Here is a 16,156-nt window from a genome sequence, read left to right as displayed (position 1 = left end):
TAAGACGTGTAATCACGAATGCAGCCGGTCACGGTAGCCGAGCGGTCTAAGGCATGTACTGTCTTCGCTCGCTTGGAAAGCGGGATCGTGGGTTCGAATTCCACTCAGGGCATGGATGTTTAGTTTGTGTGTGTGTGTTTTTCTGTGTTTGTATACAGGTAGAGGCCTTGCGACGAGATGATCACCCGCCCAAGGAGTCCTACCGAATGTGTAAGATCTAGAAACACCGAAGTGAACGGAGAAGTGCATGGAGGTAGGCCTAGGCCCACTGGGGCTGTAGTGCCAAGGAAAAAAATCACGAATGCATTACTTGCACCATCCCAAACAACCAACGTTAGCAATGCCGTCTGAGCGCTCGTATGCAAGACCAGCAAGTGGCGTGCCCCACGGCTTTACAGCAAATTCCTAGGAAGCAATATTTCATCGTTACCTTCCTATTTTACTTACACACAGAGTGACTGAATTGCGTTAGTATGCCGGTTCTGTTTTCTGTGTTTATACTCACAGTGGTATTTGAGACATGCACATTGGGCCTCCATATCTTTATCGATGACGAATCAGACAATGGGGATCGCGAGATATGTTATTGGGAAAATTGACACAATTACCAAATTTAAATTATAAGTTCCTTTACACAATTCATATAAAATTAAAACGTAAAGATTACATCACATTTCTATCCCCGTATTGTTCCATCCTAGAAATTTCTGAACGGATTTCCATTACATTTGACATTCACACTGAGATTTTAAGGAAAAATTTCATTTTGGTCCGTAATGATGCCGTTGCAGAAGAGCTAGATGCACTGGCGTACTTTATATTGCAACAAATTTTATTAACTCGTTGCCAGGCAACAGCTCTGTAAATACGGTCGAACACGCAAAAGAGATGATGCTGTGTTTTCTATGTCGTCCGCGCCGAACAGCAGTGGAACAACGGGGTTATGCAATACGTTTCTAGGCAACGGTTCGGTAAACACACTTCCGCGTAGGCAGTGGCGTCACAAAGCAGTGGAAAGAGACCATCTGACGTGTTTCCTGTAGATCCGCGCCGAAAGTTTATAGAGGACAGTTCAGGGCAGTTATGAGTTACGAGTAGTAGTAACGGCAGAAGCACGCGAACAAACAAGCAAGTCAGTTCTCGGAGGAGATAGCCACGGGAAGTTCGTAGTTGAAGAAGACTTAACGTGTGGTTAGAAGAATCCATTTATGTGTAATATTTTGAGTGTGTAATTCAGTGAGACTGTTATAAATCCATGAAGACTAGTGCAGATTAATGAGGAGCGATTGTAAATTGTGTAAATCAGCAATGGTGTAATAATCATTCGTAGTTACGACCTGTAGCTGGTTAATAAATCCAATTACCAAACATGAAGCGTACGATTAACCTCGCTTTCTAAATTTTAAATAATCTACGTAACACAAATGCAGATATCCTTAAAATCTATACCATCGAGCGGGTTAGCGGAGCAGTAAATCTCTCGAGTCTTATTAGGGAGGCACTCGGTTCGAATCTCGGAATGCAGTCTGGATATCAAGACTAAGGATGTCCATGAATTACCTCTGTCCCTCCGGGCGAATTACGGGATAGTATCTAGATGATGAAGCAGCCGCTTTCACCTCCTTCCCAATTCCTCACTCATGCTATTGTATGTTAATAAACAGGGTGTCCCAAGAGGAAAGATCAATGTTGTGGGAGATCATAATCTCGGTCATTCTAAGCAAAACAATATATATATGTCCTATTCCCAACGATTTCCGAGATAGAGCTGTTTAACTGTACAGTACACTGTACACTGTACAGACGAGCAACACGTCATGTCCTTACACGAGTTGCAAAGTGCATTAATGTTGACGGTGGAATTCTAGAAAATATATTATTCTAGGTAAAGTACAAATATTATGTTTTTGGACAGTATCCATAGTCTTATCTATATCTAAAAAAAAAGTCCTGTTTATTTTTCAAAACACGTTTCGGAGACTGAATTCTGTCTTCGTCTTCAGGTAAAACCTACTCAGTTGGGCCCAATAGATAGAGCTAGCCCCTATCTCCTTCTGTCTCCGAAACGTCGTGTTTTGAAAAATAAACAGGACGGTTTATAGATGTAGACAAGACTATGGTTAATGCCCCAAAACATAATATTTGTACTAATGTACCATTGTCACAAACTTTTAGATATTATAGGTAAAGTACAGCAACGTTGTCACTTGAACAATAAATACCGGCATTAGGAACAGTACGTAATATCTCTATCTTATCAACTATTTTGGACCTCCGGGAATATTTACCTTTCCTCCTGAGACACCTTGTATAATGTGACGTACCAATAACACCGTCAAATAATCCATAAATAAGCATATAAATAGTGTTCAGCGGAGACGGTAGGCACAAAAAGGCCGGCTGCCCTTGACGCTGCTCCCCGTAATAATCCATTTTCATCAGTTTGCAAAGAAGGCGCTGATGGCTGTCTGAGAAACTACCCATACCGGCATCAACCATTCTAAGATGGCGTAATTGGCTTTCTCAGCTAAACGCTTTTCTGGGAGAAAGATATTGTTTGTGATAATGGATGAATTTTTTTCCCTTGGCACTACAGTCCCAGTGGGCCTAGGCCTACCTCTATGAACTTCTCCGTTCACTTCGGTTTTTCTAGATCTTACACATTTGGTAGGACTCCTTGGGCGGGTGATCAGCTCGTCGCAACGCCTCTACCTGTATACAAACACAGAAAAACGCACACACACAAACTAAACATCCATGCCCTGAGTGGGATTCGAACCCACGATCCCGCTTTCCAAGCGAGCGAAGACAGTACATGCCTTAGACCGCTCGGCTACAGTGACCGGCGATAATGGATGAATAGGTTCTAAAAATCCTATATATTTTCGGTTTTACGTGTGATATTTTTAAATTTGTTCATATTAAGTTTTTGAATGCCGATCGCAGCGGCCGCGCTGTATAAGACATAAACAGTCTTTGCCCGCCCAAACATTGGGATCGTGGCTTCGAATCCCACTCAAGGCATGGACGTTTGTGTGTAGGTAGCGGACTTGCGACGAGCTAATCCCCCGTCTTAGGAGTCCCACCGACTGTATAGAGGATTAAGAAACTAAAAAAGGGCCAAGGTCCAACTAAACGACTGTAGAGCCATAGATAGATAAACTAAACCATAATCAACTTGTTTAATTCTAAAGTTTATCCAAGAAGAAGCTGACACCAGTATTTTGATTCATTCAGTAGTTGTCGGAGGGTGAAACTACGCAGCACGGGGCAGCTCGAGGTCACATTCAGGGTGCAGCAGGCGGAGGGGGGGGGGAGTTTTTGAAAGAGACTTCAAGAAGGAAGGTAGAAGGCTCTTATTCAGATCGATCAAAATGCAACGAAGAAACGGGCTACGGACCGGCACTTTGAGAGGGTGGGACAAGCCCAACAAAAGATGGGCCGAGTCCATTGTGGGCTTCACAATGGCAAACAGCAGAACAATTAATGATTATAAATTCTAGACTTGACGTTTCGAAAGTAGGGTCCATTCAATATGTAAACACATTCGTGGGTGTGTTTGACTGGAAGAGAACACAATACGAAAAAGAAAGAAGAATGAACAGATTGAAAAGAAGTTAGTGTGTCACAAATGGGCAAGTTCATTCATCTCTCTATGTAGGCAGACTGGTTAACTCTACCGAAGTTTCTAAGAATAAGACATGTCCAATTATTATTATACAATAAATCCTGGCTAGCCGATCACAGTGGCTCGCTTGAACATTGGGATCGTGGGTGCGAATCCCACTCAAGGCATGGATGTCTATTTGTGTTTATTATGTGTTTGGTTAGGTAATGGCCTCGCCACGGGCTACTCCCCCACCCAAGGAGTCCTACCGACTGTCTATGATCAAGAAACTGAAATGAAACGAAGAGTTTCACGGATGCCCTGTGTTCCATGCGGGAGCAAAAGGAATAGAAGAAGAAGAAGCTCTCAGTAATCTGTAGTAACTGCGGAATTAGGGGGAAAAGGTAATCTGGATTAGTGAAGAAAAGGTAGCCCAAAAATAAAAACTTAGAACGCAAATAAAAGAAAAATTTAATTAAATGAATAGCGCTGATGAAAATAAACAGCAAAATATCACTGTAGAGCCTTTATTTAAAAACTACTAACGACAGTACTTTTATTCATCGATAGAAAACTCAGAAGTTCTATTTATTTTTGAACGTAATGTCACGTGTATGAGTGTGATTATAGACGGGGTTTGGACTGGAGATTGGACTTATTGACCACTTTAATACACGATTCGTGACTACACTCAATTATAGCGCCATCGCTGATCTCCGTACTTTGAAAATAACTACAACACACGATAAGCCTTCTCAGTTTTCTGTGTGTTCACTAGTCCTTCTCTGGTAAGGGCTTCTAAAAGCGGAGATTCTTCAGCTGCTGACCACACTTAGTTGTCCGTTGGTTCTCAACTTCACAGAATAAATCTTATCTTTACAGACTCCCTTAGAGCTGAATAACTTCTAAACTTGTCTCGGTTATAATATCTCGGCACGGACGGCGTAGATAACACCGTTTCCAATAGTTTCTCTATTCTTGTGCGTGAACTCGTTTCTGTGGGAACCTGTTTATTTCATGGTCGCTACCTAGTAACGGTCGCACACACTACAGCAGTAATGTAGGTTTCAAGAAAATGTCAAGTGTTGTCTGAACAGACAAGTGATTCATCTTTTCTAAAGTATGTACTCAACTATGAACAGCAGTTTTCATATTTCGATCCGGATTAACTCTAACGAGATAAGCGAGGGTTTATTCTAATACGTTTTACCACACGGAAGCAAGTTATATATCATCCTAGACATGTCTGTGCAAGATGTGCTATTAGCTATTTCATGCAACCACCAGAGAACATGGCACAATATCCATGTACACCACACTGTGCGTCAACCATTTTTACAAACTTTGTTTTCTGTGTGCAATTTAGCGACGCTGTCAGAACGTGGAACTATATAGCGTTGAATTAAAATATGATGGATGAATGATGAGTTGGAAAGAATTTGGAAGGAAGCGTCGTGGCCCATGTGAGGTGCTACCCTGGCATTTTCTCGAAAGACTGATGAAATCCACGGAAAAGTGAGTCAGTATAGCGGAGCATCTCTCGAATGCAAATACAGTTTACACAATTGAAAATATTTAATAATCACATAGTGTAGCAGTTCATATAGGATACTGGTGGAGAAGCCAGAAGGAAAGAGTGCACTAGGAAGTCCAAGAAGTAGGTGGGTGGGTAATAATAAAATTGATCTTAGAGAGACAGAACGGGGTGGTTTGAACTGCATTGATCTGGCTCAAGATACTGACCAGTGGAGGGCTCTTGTGGACGCAGTATGAACCTTCAGGTTCCATAAAATTCTGGGAAGTTCTTGAATAGCTGCACAACTGACACCTTCTCAAGAAAGGCTCAGATCCATGAATGTAGTCTTTTTAGATAATGTAGCAGTAAGCAGGACGGCTTTAAGGCAATGAAGTGTTGACGCTATACAGAATGTCCCAGAAATTAGTACTGTACAGAAAATTGGAGGGTAAGTAATAAAACCCAAAATAATGAAAACAGTTTATAAAAACATGGGTCCAGAGATGCTTCGGTAACGAACGCGAGCCATTCGAAAGTGCACCGTCGACGCTACGACCAGGACCGTGGTTACAAAAACAACACACCAGGGATAAGGTGCGTGATTTGCACGCACCTTTCAACCTTCCGTAAGTGTACGATTATACGTATAACCACATTGTCCAGGCGACAAGCAGTAGTCACAAAAAATCATGAGAATGAACATATTCGCGGTATAGGACAAGGTGAATCCCGACATAGAAAATATAAGAGGCCTAAGCTTACGACCGTTCAAGTGACTAAGCAGCCGTTGTAGCGTAAGATAAGTAACATTGGCATGATCTGCTTTGCAAAGCCTGGACTGACAGAACACTTGTATGTATTGCAAAAGGAAGAATTTTCTATAACATGCTACATGTGCTAAAAAGACATTTGACAAAAGGCCAAGCATACTCGTAATAGACAAACCCACCAGCTCGTCAGAGAGCATGTTACATTAAGGCTATTGCTGCAAGGATTCAGTTGAAAAAGAGATCTCTGGTCGTGATCCTGAAGGGGCTTGGCGCCAAGAACTGATTGGCTGTAAACGGCCAGTCGTAAAGTAAATCTAGCTCTGATAAGTTTAAAACACAAGAACAGTTCGAGGAGTTAGTTTCTCTGAGGTTCGATTCGAAGATTTATAGCGATGACAACCTGAGTTTGAATACTAATTATCGAGGCGTTGTCTAGCATTGACTATCTTCGCAGCGCTTCTCTGACTGCACATTTCCGGCTTTCAATCGTCGTATCACAGGTCACACGTACGTTTATATGGTATTATACTCGTAACAGCCGTCTTTTCTGCCTGAATTGCTCTAGATTTCAGGAATTAAATAGACACACAGAAAGAAAGATGACCTCATAAGCTTCCTTTCATTTTTTAAACAAGGAAAATAAAAGGGGAAAGCTATCCCTGTAACAGGCCGTGGAGGCCCATAGGGTTCTGAGACGTCGAGTCTCCCACATTTTCTCTAGACAATCGGCTCACAGATAGCGGTGACGTTGTCAGCCTTACGCGCCGGTCGCCCTTAAGGGGCCCATATACGTAAGAGTCTGGCTCGCGAGTCCGACTCGGCTCGGGTTCCAATGAGCCAAACTTGTCCGTGTGTGGGTCGCCACGAGCCGGGCTGGGCCGAGTCTGGCGGGGCTCGCCAGGGCCTTCGCTGGGACACGGTTCGCTATTGGTTCGTACGTGCGTGGGCGGTCCCAAGCCAGACTCGCGTATCTAGACATGGTACTACGGAGGAACCATGTCGGCTTCCATGTGTAACAAAACATTCATGAGCCCGGAGTTTTTGACACGGTTTTTAGAAGAGTACGGTGAATTGCCGGTTCTGTGGCAGGTTCACAGCACAGAGCATTCGAACAGGGGAAAGCGGGATGAGGCCTGGGTTTCNATGAACCTTCAGGTTCCATAAAATTCTGGGAAGTTCTTGAATAGCTGCACAACTGACACCTTCTCAAGAAAGGCTCAGATCCATGAATGTAGTCTTTTTAGATAATGTAGCAGTAAGCAGGACGGCTTTAAGGCAATGAAGTGTTGACGCTATACAGAATGTCCCAGAAATTAGTACTGTACAGAAAATTGGAGGGTAAGTAATAAAACCCAAAATAATGAAAACAGTTTATAAAAACATGGGTCCAGAGATGCTTCGGTAACGAACGCGAGCCATTCGAAAGTGTACCGTCGACGCTACGACCAGGACCGTGGTTACAAAAACAACACACCAGGGATAAGGTGCGTGATTTGCACGCACCTTTCAACCTTCCGTAAGTGTACGATTATACGTATAACCACATTGTCCAAGTGACAAGCAGTAGTCACAAAAAATCATGAGAATGAACATATTCGCGGTATAGGACAAGGTGAATCCCGACATAGAAAATATAAGAGGCCTAAGATTACGACCGTTCAAGTGACTAAGCAGCCGTTGTAGCGTAAGATAAGTAACATTGGCATGATCTGCTTTGCAAAGCCTGGACTGACAGAACACTTGTATGTAGTGCAAAAGGAAGCAGTAGCTGCTGCTGCTACTGCTCTCCGCAGCTATTCAACTGCTCTGAAGATGGAGGCGCTACGTTCCTCCGAAACGTCGGCCAAAACGAAGAATACACGGTGCCTAAACCCAGAAGACAACTTTCTTCATTGTCATCGCCGTGAAAACCTCAAAACTTACAAAGTTCAATAAATTTAAATGTGTAAATCTGTATCTACTTAACAACCAGTTCTAACCCACATTTCCCTCCTTTTTCAATTCTTTTTTCTCCCGAACACACCGTATTCATCTAGTATTATCACCGCTGCTGCAACTTGCTTCGATAAACTCATTCTGGATACTGAAATGTACCAGCAACGTTGGGAGTCAGCTCATGTGTTTGTGGTGAAATTAATCCGAGCCCGGCTCCCGAGTCAAGCTCGCCGAACCGGACTCGCGAGCCAGACTCGTACGTGTATGGGCCCGTTTACGCCCAGGAAGATTCCTAGTACTCATTTCTGTTAGAAGCCAAGTCGACCTCGGGGCCTTAGTGAGGGTGGAAAGCTTAGGTCAATTAAAAAAATTCAATGACATAATCGTGAATCGAATTCGGGACTATTCGGCTTGTCGCATAGTACCTTAACCAGCTATGCTACCGCGTGACACAAATAAGGAGAGCAGGCTGATGGAAAATAAAATTCTGGAGCCTGAGTTACGTGTAGAGTGTAGATATACGCGTATACAAGTATGCTGCATGTCTACTATAGGCAATACTTGGAACTGGCGTGTAATACGGGTGGACTAAATGCAGTATCAATCCATTCAACGTAAGAAAGCAATTTCCTTCTTTCTGGCTTGAAAGCCGCTGACGCCTGTTTCCTGTCTATATCACTTGTCAGTCTCCAACGAAATATAGATCCATTTACTTTTCATGCTTCATATTGCCTTCTTTCGTCAACTAAAACTTCCTGCAATTGCACTGAAGTTCAGCTCCGTGTTATATTTCTCACGAAATGAACAAACCCCTTTCAGTGTTGTCTGTAGAGTCGGGTTGTTTGAGTATCCGCTTGGATCGAGAAACTTCTAGCTTAACTTTTGAAGTTTATCTGCATAATGGCTGCAACTGCCAGTACAAAGCTGCGACGTAATGAATACTGGGTTCGATATGAGCAGCGTCTGCCCTGTTGCCAGTGATTAAATGCAGAAATTATATTATACTACAAGCCGGAATGTCGCAGGTTCGAGTCCCGATGAGGTCATTGGATTTCTTCAATTGACCTAATCCTTTCAGCCGCACTAGGTCCTTGGGTCGACTCAGCCTCTAACATAAATGAGTACCAGGAAAGAATTAAATAATTTTCCTGGGGGGTAAAACGCGGCCGGCGTTTAAGANTGTGTGTGTGTGTGTGTAAGAGTGGATTATGGTGTGTGTGAATCAGCGATAGCGCTGTATTGCCTGTAATGTAGGTGTGATTAAGAGAGGTTGTAACCAAAGTGCCAATAAATCCAATCATCTGAACTAGAACCCGTCACTGTTGTCACGCGTACCATCCTGCACGTGACAATACCGTAAGACAGGTACACGATATTACAAAATAAGAAAAGGTAAATCTATGCCTGTAACAGGCCGTGGAGTCCAATAGATTTGTGAGACGTTGAGGCTCCCACATTTTCTAGACAATCGGCTCACAGATGGCGTTGAGGTTGTCACCCTCACGCACCTGCCGCCCTTTACCCCCAGAAAGATTTTTGGTACTCATATCTGTTAGAGAATGAGTCGACATCAAAGCCATAGTGCGGCTGGAAATATTCGGTCAACTGAAAAAAATCTAGTGACCTCATCAGGATTCGAACCTTCGATCTTCCGGCTTGTAGCATAGCGCCTTAACCAACTACCCCACGGTATGACCCCAGTTGCATTATTGATATCCAAAATTTAGCACAAATATTTGCATTCACTATATTTAATAATAAGGATCCATGTTAGACAGTACAATATGGAGGGTGTACTTTCATATAGCCACCAGGAGACGATCACTCGAACTGAAAGATATAGTGGTATGTGTAAGAGAAACTAATTTTAACACATAAATATTAGTTTCATTTAGTCATAATCTGTTGTGTTGACGGCCTCGCTACTACGCTTAATGATACACGTCAGAATGCAAACAATAGAAATCTTCCGGCCAGTAGTCTAGTCACTATAACTGAGCTACCCCGGCACTTCGACGTACCAGTATGATGCACAACCCCTGCTGTGTCTCATTCAGCCAATGCTATTATTCATCATTCGGGACAGGTACAATGAGTCATTTAAGGCCTAAGTACCAAGGCATTCATTCTCAGCCCACCTTAAGAATAAAAAATAATGTAGAATATTCTGAATATTTCTAGGAAAGTCCATTTGTTTGCATAAATTAAACACACCAGAAAGTTCAGACACAAAGTGCTGTGAATTTAAAGCATGACAGGTGTTCCTGCAAATTGTCCCTTCGCCTCTCCAAGCAAATTCTTTTTCATTGAATTGTCTCTTAGATAACAAACAAACATGATTTTGTTGGTAGGAAGCGCATAAAGCTTTCACTTACATAAGTCGATAACAAATGGCAAGGCTTCGATTATTATGAAGAAAACTCAGGAAGAGTGGTAAACAACTTATTTTCGGGCATTTTTATTATCTACCTAATGTAAACTGAATTATCAAAACTCGCTCTCAAATAAGTCGTATCCTCTACGTCCCTGATTCAATTCCTAGCCCAAGATATCCCTGTAGCAGACCGTGGAGGCACATAGAGTTGTGAGAAGCCGAGGCTACCACACTCTTCGGACAATCGGCTCACAGATGGCGGTGAGGTTGTCGGTCTTATGCCCCGGCTGCCCTTTACCCCCAGGAAGATGTCTGGTACTCACATCTGTTAGAGGCTGAATCGAACCCAGGGCTATAGTGAGGCTGGAAGGATTATGTCAATTAAAAATCCAATGACCTCATCGGGATTCGAATCCGCTACCTTCCGGCTTGCAGTGCAGTGCCTCAACCAACTGCGCTACCGCCAATAACACACGCTCTTGCATCCTATTCAATGGAAGCCAACACCACACGCTCTTACATCCTGTCCAATTCAAGCCAACGCCACACGCTCTCACATCCTGTTCATTGTAGGCCGACACCACACGCTCTCACATCCTGTCCAATGCAAGCCAACACCACACGCTCTCATATCCTGTCCAGTGGAGGCCGACACCACACGCTCTCACATCCTGTCCAGTGGAGGCCGACACCACACGCTCTCACATCCTGTCCAGTGGAGGCCGACACCACACGCTCTCACATCCTGTCCAGTGGAGGCCGACACCACACGCTCTCACATCCTGTCCAGTGGAGGCCGACACCACACGCTCTCACATCCTGTCCAGTGGAGGCCGACACCACACGCTCTCACATCCTGTCCAGTGGAGGCCGACACCACACGCTCTCACATCCTGTCCAGTGGAGGCCGACACCACACGCTCTCACATCCTGTCCAGTGGAGGCCGACACCACACGCTCTCACATCCTGTCCAGTGGAGGCCGACACCACACGCTCTCACATCCTGTCCAGTGGAGGCCGACACCACACGCTCTCACATCCTGTCCAGTGGAGGCCGACACCACACGCTCTCACATCCTGTCCAGTGGAGGCCGACACCACACGCTCTCACATCCTGTCCAGTGGAGGCCGACACCACACGCTCTCACATCCTGTCCAGTGGAGGCCGACACCACACGCTCTCACATCCTGTCCAATGCAACCCAACACCACATGCTCTCACATCCTGTCAAAAACATTTCGGATAAAGCAGTTCATTTTTCTTGTGTGTAACTAAAAGCAATCTTAAAGAAGCGAAGGGGCACACTCGTAAGAGAAAAATAAAGTTACTCTGACGGTCTTATAGAACCATCCATCGTGCATTATACTTGTGGTCTACTTAATGAAGGTGCCTGTATATCAGGCCAGGCTAAGGTATTCTGTTTGCGTTTATTCTGTGTTTGTGTTGTTATGTGCTTAGATAGCGGCGTTACGACGGGTTGATCCCCCGTCCATGGAGTCCTATTGACTGTGTATAGGTTAAGAAACTGAAAAAGCGGCCAAAATCCACAATTGCTGTAGAGCCATATATGGATATATCACCTGATGAGTGAATTATTTAATATAAATCATTCAGAAAGAAGCGGTTGTACATACATATACTTGTATACACTTGTACAACACGGCCATTTAACTATCTCAAAGCATTTATTTCCCTGGCTGTCACGTAATTCTGAATCTTTCCATTTAACTTCTTTGTGTTCATGTTTATGTTTTGGCTTGTTTAATTAAAAAACATAAAACCATTAAATATGGTTTGATCAGATATCTGAAGGGCACAAAAAGTGACGAAGCTGAAGGTGACGTGAACAGCTAATGAGCTGATTAAAGCAAAAGTTCCTCCCCTACACATCTTCATAAACTATCACTATGACTAAGTGAGTCAAAAATCGGCCGCTTTAATAGTACTGTCACGTGTATGAGTGAATATATAGACGGGGTTTGGATTGGTGATTGGATTTATTGAACTCTTACAGGACTACAAGTAATTATAACCGTTTCACTAATTCACACACTTTAGAGTTCACTAGAGCACACACTTAAGTGTTCTCACTCTGTTACCGTTACTCTGTTACTCTGTTCTGTTGGGTTACCGAACTGTCCCCGNTAATTATAACCGTTTCACTAATTCACACACTTTAGAGTTCACTAGAACACATACTTAAGTGTTCTCACTCTGTTGTTGGGTTACCGAACTGTCCCCATGTCTCAGCTATCATCTTCTAACAGAAATAGCTCACGACGACTGAACTGCAGCAGTCCTCTGACTCACACACCAACAAACTCGCTTCACCCCGCTATCATTAATTGTCCTACTTATAACACCTCGACTCGGACCACACAGAAAACGCCGTTCCTCTGTTGTTGTTTTCAATTGTTGCAGTGCAAACATGCTTATTTCCGAAGCCGTTACTCAGTGGCGGCTGTTATATTTTTGCATATCTCGATGTCGTGGACCAGCAACGGATCTACATGCCATATTACTCAAAAGTGTTCCTCTATTTTAACATTGAGATCGCGGGTTTTGATTTTCATTGGAACCATACACGTTCTATTTGTATATGTTTGTGTTGTCCTGTGTAAATGTGGCCTTCGCTTGCTCTGGGCCGATTATCCGCCCGGCGATCCGTTACAATAGGCTGAAAGGGTGGTATTTCTAGAAGTTCGCTTTGAATTAGGGCAGGACAAGGCAAAAGAATCCAAATCTAGAAGTGACTAAGAAGAAGAAGAAGAAATAGGATAACCATTTCGTTTATTTCCCAGTTAGATCAAAATTCAGTTTATGAAGAAAAGAAGAGGAGATTGAATTCGGTTAATGCTTGCCACTATAAAGTACAGAACCTTTTGTATTCTCGTCTGCTGTCTAAAAACGTTAAAATTATATACTCAGAAACAACAGTTTATCCTGTATGATTGTGGTACTTGGCCTCTTAACGTTAAAGGGAAAACATAGGCTGAGGGCGTTTGAAAACAAGGTGCTGAGGGGAATATTTGGGGCACAGAGAGTTGAAATGCTAAGATATTGCAGAAAATTGAATAGCGTGGAGATTCATAATTTGTACTCTTCGCCAAATATAGTTTCAATAAGTCATGTCAAGAGGGACAGGATTGACATGGCATGTAGCACGGATGGAGAAAGCGGGGTTCATGTAGGGTTTTGGTAGGGAGGCCAGAAAGAAAGGGACCATTTTGAAAAACAAGAAGTAGGTGGATGGATAATAATAAAATGGGTCTTAGAGATAAAAATGGAATGGTATGGACTGCATTGATTTAGTTTCGGACAGAGAACAGTAGAGGGCTCTTGTGAATACGGTAATTAACTTTCAGATTCCATAAAATGTTGGCAAATTCTTGAGTAGCTGCACAAATGGCGATCCCTCAACAAGGGCTCATCTCCATGGAGTTAGTTATTTCTTCCATAGCAATGTAGTGGTTATGGCTTGTGGCTCGATCGCCAGAAACTCGTTCGAAAGGTATACTTTAAATTGAGGTTAGGTGGAATCACTGGCTACTATACGCTTTCATTCGCGCTCTGAGAAGACTTCACTCACTCATTTAAGGAGCTGAATCCTCCTTGAGAAACCGCCAGTTGCTGAGCTGCTCAACAACTTCCCAATATTTTATGGAACCCGATGGTCCATTCCCATGTTCACAAGAGCCATCCACTGATCCCTATCCTAAGCCAGATCAATCAAATCCATTCCACCCCATCCTGTCTCTATAAGACCCATATTAATATTTTCCACCCACCCACGTATTGGTTTTCCTAGTGGTGTCTTTCATTCTTGCTTTCCCACCAATATCCTATATGCATTCCTCTTCTCCCCATTCGTGCTACATGCCCTGCCCATCTCATCCTCTTTCACTTGAGCATTCTAATTATACTTTGGGAAGCGTACAAGTCATGAAGCTCCTCATTTTGCAGTTTTCTCCAACCTCCCGTCACTTCATCTCTCTTGGGTCCAAATATTCTCTTCAGCATCCTGCTTTCAAACACCCTCAGTCTATGTTCCTCCCTTAATATCAGAGACTAATTTTCACACCCATACAGAAACACAGGCAAAATTACAGTTTTCTGTATTCTAATTTTTATGTTTTTGTACAGCAGACGACAAGACAAAAGGTTCTGGAATGAATGGTAGCAAGCATTACCCGAGTTCAATCTCGTCTTAATTTCCTCCTGAATCAGGTTTTGATTTGTTATCGTCGTTATCAAATATCTGAACTGTGCCACGTTTTCAAAACATCTGTTAGCTATCTTTATGCTCTGAGAAGACTTAATTACAACAAAGAGACTCCTACATATATTTCAAACGGTCGAGAAGGGGCACAGTACCACGGTGTATCAGTTGGTGTCAGCTGTGGTGTAATTACCCGAGCCTCACGTAAACACACAACCCAATTTACGGTCTAATTTTACCTCATGTGGGTCTGGCAATGATGAGTGCATGGAGCGCTGGAAACTGATAGGATCATAGGCGAATGGGAACAGGTGGGGACTGCAATATTTACACAGTAAAACTTTATTAATTACCCCTCCGCCAACAGTAGTAGCCAAGCGGTTTAAGGGCGCTACAAATTCCCCTACATTCTCTCAAAAACTCTCCACCGTAGGAAATACGTTACTAGATATAGATGTAACATATAATATTTATGGATTTTTATCTTCTGCATTGTAAAACCGTGCAGCTCGGAGAGGGCCCTACGTTTCGAAGGAACATATCTCCTCCATCTTCAGCGTCGAGGAATAAACCAAGCAAAAAGACAGCGGAAGCAGACGGCAAGCTGAGCGGTCAGCCTGGATAGTCTCCTTGCCGCCTGCTTCCATGGGTTTCTTGCTTGGCTTATTCATCAACCCTGAAGGTGGAAGCGACATGTTCCTCCGAACGCCTCTTGGCTTCACTGGACTACACGGTGTTATATCGACCACTGTGAGAACTACAGTGTTTGTTTGAAACTTTACGCGATAAGGACGATTATTTAACAGTAGGAGGCGGGATAGCTCAGTTGATATAGTGACTAGGCTACCAGCTAGACAACCGGAGAATTGAAGCTCAGCTCCCCGCAAAAGCAGCGTCTGTTTATTTATTAGTATTTATTTGACTGCAAATGAGTTTTCACCCGGTGGCAGTGGTAATACAATGAGTCACAACAAACAAAATAACCCGCCACGCTCGAACAGAGCACAGCACACAAAACTACACAACAGTAAGGGTCACATACTATACACAATGAATACCATTACAATACAATTACAATAAGCATACAACTCCCAATAAAATACCAATATAAAGCTATCCCTGTAACAGGCCATGGAGGCCCATAGGATTGTGCGATGTTGAGGGTCCCACATTATCTAGACACTCGGCTCACAGATGGCGGAAAATTGTCAGTCTTATGCGCCGGCCGCCCTTTACCCCCCAGGAAGATTCCTGGTACTCATTTCTGTTAGAGACTGAGTCGAAACCACAGCCAGCGGTCAGGCATACGACCGTTCAAATGACTAGACTGCTACTAGAAATAGGGCATATTCTGCTGTACTGAGCCTGGACTGACAGAGGCCTTGTATATATTGTACATAGAAATAGGAATTAAGATTAAATTTGTAAATATATGCAAATACTAACAATGGACTTACTAATACGGACTATGACTGACAAATGACAGACCCGACCTCTCGTCAGAGAGGGCGCCCCAAATGGACAGGACAGTAACTTTCATATAAGGAAAAAAAATTGGTCATGAACCCCAGCTGGGGCTCGACACCAAGACAGACAGACTGACTTACCGTCAGTCGTAATGTGACTGTGACTTTGAGTTGCACTTGTACGAAGTAAAAAGCTGGCAGCTGAGGCCGTGGATAGTTCACGGACCCAGAGGTTCACCGTTGGAAGGCGCTACCAAGTAACGGCTA

General features: G+C 43.4%; 1 protein-coding gene across 5 annotated transcripts in view; it reads right to left on the bottom strand.

Moving 5' to 3' along the window:
• The window catches only part of LOC111866781 (inactive ubiquitin carboxyl-terminal hydrolase MINDY-4B), a 72,349-nt gene that overhangs the window by 35,614 nt on the left and 20,579 nt on the right, over window positions 1-16,156 (bottom strand). Inside the window, exon 1 of one of the 5 annotated variants that reach the window (XM_033752407.1) lies at window positions 2,289-2,306. The exons of the other annotated variants lie outside the window; for them this stretch is intronic. The gene's annotated coding sequence lies outside the window, so the exon portion shown is untranslated. Of the gene's footprint in view, window positions 1-2,288; window positions 2,307-16,156 lie in introns of those variants that run through there. 5 annotated transcript variants of the gene reach the window in all.

The sequence above is a fragment of the Cryptotermes secundus genome, unplaced genomic scaffold (assembly GCF_002891405.2).
Source record: "Cryptotermes secundus unplaced genomic scaffold, Csec_1.0 scaffold384, whole genome shotgun sequence".
Classification (NCBI taxonomy): domain Eukaryota; kingdom Metazoa; phylum Arthropoda; class Insecta; order Blattodea; family Kalotermitidae; genus Cryptotermes; species Cryptotermes secundus.
Note: the sequence above shows the minus strand (reverse complement) of the source record. Positions and strands in the feature narration are given on the sequence as shown.